General features: G+C 33.3%; 1 long non-coding RNA gene across 1 annotated transcript; it reads right to left on the bottom strand.

Moving 5' to 3' along the window:
* Nucleotides 1-598: 598 nt before the first annotated feature.
* On the bottom strand, nt 599-1,848 carry LOC126700547 (uncharacterized). The gene is made up of 2 exons (XR_007647225.1): nt 1,394-1,848; nt 599-1,014 (listed from the first exon to the last, which is right to left on the bottom strand). It is a non-coding gene; the product is annotated as an uncharacterized LOC126700547 (long non-coding RNA).
* Between the last annotated feature and the right edge of the window lie 3,952 nt (nt 1,849-5,800).

Below are 5,800 nucleotides of genomic sequence, written 5' to 3'. Positions count from 1 at the left end.
TGGTCTCTAATCTTTACAATGAATGTCAATTTGGTCCCTAATGTTTCAGATGTATCAGTTTAGTTCCTAACCTTTTGGTATTGTGTCAAAATAATCATTGTTGTTAAGTAGTGGACGGAAAATGCTGACAAGACTAACAGACATATTAAAATATTATTATTTTTGCCAAGTAAGTTGCCACGTGTCTTTAATTAAAAACAGAAAAACAAAAAACCCTCGGCCTAATAATTTGGGAACTGAATCCATTGTGAGAAAGGAACGAAGGGGAGGGGGGAAGAGAGATTGGAGACTTTATGAGTGCTCAATCAACAGCGATGGCAACCCACCCGTCTACAGCAAAACTAATACAGCCACTGGGAGTCAGGGAATCAAAATTTTTTCTCAGAAAAATCCCGAGAAACTAAAACAAAGGTCCCAAATCCATTTTATATTTTCATAATTTATTTTAACAATAAAAACAACGATTACAAAATTAACAAACAATCCAAATGAAAACTATTGTAAATTAGAATTAAACAAATAAAATAATCCTCAAGATACATTTCAAACGAGAATAACAACTAGATATACCACTTTATATAAAAAAAAAAATCAAAAATCAAAAAATTCAAAATCAAAACACGATCTAATAAAATAGAAATTTTGTGAAAGGCATAACAGTTGTTGGCTTATATGGAGGACACAGTCACATAGACATGATCTAGTAATATATTACTGAATGAGTCTTCAGGCGCTTGATGAGTTGATTGAGTTTGTTGATGCGGATGATGAGATGAGTGACGGAACAAAGGAGCATTGTGCTGAAGCGATTAATGAACATAGAAGACAAGGATGGCAGCGATGAGGAGAACATTGCACTAACTTCGTGATGGGTAGGTCGCCGATCTCCACTCAGCTGGGCCTCTCCATTAGCTATATCAGCTTCGTCGTGGATGGGTGGGTCACCGTCACTGTCGCCGTAGATTGAGCACTCTCAGACTCTCCGATCTCTCTTCCCTCTTCCCCTTTGTTCTCCTTTCACAGTGGATTATGTTCCCAAATCAATTGGCTTTCTTTTTTCTTTTTTTAGTTGAAGGACACGTGACAACTTACTTGGCAAAAATAATAATATTTTAATATATTTGTTAGTTATGTCAGTATTTTCCATCCATCACTTAGCTGCAATGTATTTTGACACAATATCAAAATTTTAGGGACTAAACTGACACCTTTGAAACATTAGGGACCAAATTGACATTCACTGCAAATATTAAGGACCAAATATGTAATTTACCCTAAATGTTAATTATGTATTGTGCACATTAAATTATACAAAACTAGTCATTTAATATGAAATTCAATAAAAATATAAATTATATATGCATAAACAAGAGTTTATGTAATATAATATTACCAATATGCTTCCAAATGCAAGTGTGCCAAGTTTGCGGCCTCTATCAATGCATCTCTCCAATTGTTCATCTTGTCTATAGGCCCATTTAGGAGTGCCTCCGCAAAAATTCCCTTATGTTCTAGCACCTTAGATTGAGACACATCATAGAAAATAGGCAACACCCTTTGATTTAAAAGTCTTTTGCAGTCCACAATCTTCACCAGCTCATCAAGGCACCAGTCCGAAGTAGCATAGTTTTTGGAGAACACAACAACTGCAATCCTTGAAGTCTCAATTGCCTTCAACAACTCGGGTCCAATCTCTCAGGTGGGATCTCTCCAGTTGCCTCTGGAATTCTCTACTTAAGAGTGCATCGGTCTATCAGAGATGTTACGTTCATGACAGAAGAAATTGTCTCTATTCTAATTCTTTATGTTAGAGATATTGCAAGTAGTGGGTTGCCTAAAGATAAAGTAGAGAAATTGAAGAAGACCAAGTATGGGATGAGATATGGGTAGGTTTTTCTTGCTACAACAATGACACGTGTCAAACTCGCAACTTCACTTGGGCAGGGCCGGCCCAAGGCCTAAGGCCCCATAACAACAACAACAAAAATTTCCAACTAAAAAATGGCTCCATCTCCCTCCTTAAAAGGCCAAAAATTTTATTTAACATTTTTTAAATAATTAGTACTTTTTTTTAAGAGTGATGCTAAAAATATCACAAATTTTACTATAAGTTTAATTGACGTGTCACCAATCACATAAAAATGTAATTCAAACACAAATAAATAAAGTTGTTGAAATTCATTAATTACAGTCATTATCATATTATATTGTGAACATTTTGTAGTATTTTTAGTATTTTTCTTTTTCATTTCTAACAAGGCTTCCAAAATAGGAGACCAATAAAAATTTAAACCAATTGAAACCTAAAATGTTTCAAAAAAAAAAAATGCTGCAAATGTGATAAATCATCAATATTTACTAATCTCCTCTAATAGTTTGAGATCTTAATTTTTGTAAACTAATCTCCTACTAAGCTACACACCAAATAATATCTATCTATCTCTTTCCCTTAAAAAGAATATATAAAATTAAAATTTAGATTACAACTATACTTAACTACGCATAGTTATATATCTCAGTTAAAGTAAGTTTCTTTAAATATATATATATATATATATATATATATATATATTAGTTCTTTTTGTTTAAATTTATGGTTTAACTATGATATTCAATCTTCTATATGAAATTTACCTTAGTTTAGTTAGTATTATTCATCAAATTCTGTATTTACATCAAATTAGTCTTAATTTAGTTAGTTTTATATAATTTTATTTAATTAATGTTTACATATAAAAAGGCTTCATATAAAATTTTTCCCTTAAGCCCCAAATTTTGTTGGGCCGGCCCTGCATTTAGGGCATCATTAGTTTGGATATCTGGTGGATCAAGTTTGGTTCAATCTTTGATCAAAGAAAATTTTCCTCCCTTTGAACTAGGGCCATTTTTATATTCAGGGGCTAGGGGAATGACGTCGTTCCCCCGAGTCCTTAAAAAAAAAAAAAAAAAAAAAAAATCCAAAACAGCATTGATTTGGTAACTAGACGATAGTACCTAACAAAAAACTAATGGAAGACCGAATTCACTATACTTAAAATTTAGAGAACTGAAATGACAAAACTCAAATTTAAAAGAGTGAAATGTGAAAAGGTGAAACCTAGAGGTGTGTTTTGCATTTTGGCCCAAAAAACTTAGAGGACTGAAAGCAAAAATTTTGGGTTTTCAGAACTTACCCAAATCCATGTTGACCGGAGTTGCCTCCTGAAGTGGCAAAGTGGAGCCACTAAGTAGACCCTAGCCTGACAAAGTGCAGTTGCCATGAAATCTCTCTTCTCCCTCTCGGTCTCTCTTCCCCTTCTCCTGATCTCTCTTTCTCTCTCGGTCCCTCCCTTTTTTTATCTCTCAGTCTCTCTCTTTCCCCTTCTAGGTCTCTCTTTCTCTCTCTTTCCCCCTCTCGATTTCTCACTCTCTCTTTTTCCCCCTCTTTCTTTCTCCCTCAATCCCTTAAATTTCTTAGTTAATTAGGGTTCTAGGGTATGGGGGTGGGGCAATTTTTGATATTCAAGGCCTAGGGGAACGACACCATTCCCTTGAGTCCTTTTTTTTTTAAAAATCCAAAACAGCGTTGTTTTGGTAAGTAGACGGTAGTACCTAACAGAAAAGTAATGGAAGACTGAATTAACTATACTTAAAACTTAGAGGACTGAAATGACAAAAATCAAATTTAGAAGACTGAAATGACAAAAGGTGAAACCTAGGGTGTGTTTTGCATTTTGGCCCAAAAAAATTACATTTAAGCAAACCTCACCACACTCTAGATTTGAAGAAGAAGTATTCTCCTCTGACTCCCACCGCCTTGAGTCCGCCATTGTCTATAGTTCCTCCATTAGCTCCAAGCAGTACTTCATCTCCCTTCTCCTCCTGGTCGAAACTAGCAACAACCTAATAAAACTCAACCTCCATAAAAAGCAACAATTTCCATGAATGAGATGTAACCCAATCCAATCAACAAACCATAGTCCTTAACAACAAAACTACAATATAGACTTTAGTCCTTAAACAACAAAGCCACATACAGAAACCAACACCCATCCAAAATGCCTCATGCCCATCAAACTCAAAAATCCCACACACCAAACCCATATCAAAGATTCAAAGTCAAACTCACCTACCTAAGATCACATTTCTTTTGGGATTTGTAATTCAAACTTAGATATTGGACCAATCTTTGTCAAATATGAATTTGATATTGGAATTTGGGTTTACCCATTTGGAAAATTTGTTGCCTTTTTTTTTTTTTTTTTTTCATTTTTATGGAGGCTAAGTTATTCCTCTAAGGTTGTTGCCTGTGTTAGCGAAGAGGAGGGGTTGGGGAGCGAAGCTAAAGAGGAGGCAGATGAAGTATGGCTGGAGTCCCGAAGCCAGTGGTGGGGTTGGAAACAATGGTAGACTTAAGGTTGTGGATGTGAAAAAGCTTAGAATGGAAAGGGTGGTGGGGTTTGCTCATATGCAATTTGTTCATAATAAAGCACTTGCCATCATTGAACTAATGATACATCATTATTCCGTTAGACACATAAGTCAAAAAACTAATGAAAGTTGACATAAGGACTAATAGTACTCTTAAAAAAAAAAAAAAAAACAACTCTGGGGACTAATATTGCTCACTTGAAACTTAAAGGACCAAAAGTGCTTAGTCCTTAGCAGGTAAATTTTAGGGACCAATATTGTATTTTTACCAAAATTTAAAGTTTTGGCCGTGAAAACCAAGGGTGACTCTAGGATTATATACTATTTTTTATTTTGTTTTGATCACCCTAAAATAAAAATTTAAACACCTTGACTCTAGAATTTTTTTTTAAGCTCAATAGAAATAAGCTTGAATATGATCATCTTAACAATATCTTAGCATTCTTAAACACAAAAAAAGTCCAATAAAAAACCAATTTGATCTAAAATCTGGAAAAATAAAATAAAAAGCCCAACAAAAAAAAAAGTAGAAATTTGTTAATCTTAAACCTTAGAAAAAACTCATTTAGATCTAAAAAAATTTGAAATAAATCTATCAAATGGGAGATTAGTGGATGAATGATTACTTAGCTATGTACAAATGTAGCTCTTAGAATTGATAATGAGGATATCATTCAACGATTTCAAAATATGAAATATCGTAGAAGCCAATTGTAAAACTTTATGTATTTGGTTTTTTTTTTTTTTTTTTTTTTTATGATGTCAATATATTCAAGTCTTCGTTTATTTTAAATTTTGTATAGTTTATGTTTTTTTATTGACCCTCCCTAGAAAATAATCTTAAAACCGCCACGGATGAAAACTCAAATGTCACCCTCGAAAAAAAAAAAGGATTTATATAATAGAATTTTAATTTATCTTATTAAAAAACACTATATTTATTTTATACTATTTAAATAAATAGAAGATATATATGTATTTTTCTTACTAAAAAAACTACATATATTATATACTATTTAAATAGAAGTTAAATATGAACAAGTTCTTATAACTTCTTACACTATTCTAATTAAAACAAAAAACCATTTGCGCTAAATTTGACCAACAACCCCTAAACCGTCCAAAACTGGTCTTGTTTCGTGCGGGTTTTCCCTGCCTCAAAGAAAGAACATGACAAGAATAGGACACCCCTAATCTGACCCGTCCTGTGTCATTGCCGTTCTTACTTTTTTCGCATAGAGGGTAGTGTACAATTAAGCTAATAGAATGGGCTTAATTGACATCTACTTTCACTTCGATTTGAACTAATTTTTTTATGGGTTATTGTCTTGGACAGAAGAAAAAGCCCATATATGAATTTTAATGGAAACTCAAATGGGCTTCAATTCTC

Source organism: Quercus robur, chromosome 9 (genome assembly GCF_932294415.1).
Source record: "Quercus robur chromosome 9, dhQueRobu3.1, whole genome shotgun sequence".
NCBI lineage: Eukaryota > Viridiplantae > Streptophyta > Magnoliopsida > Fagales > Fagaceae > Quercus > Quercus robur.
This window is presented reverse-complemented; position numbering and strand designations above follow the sequence as displayed.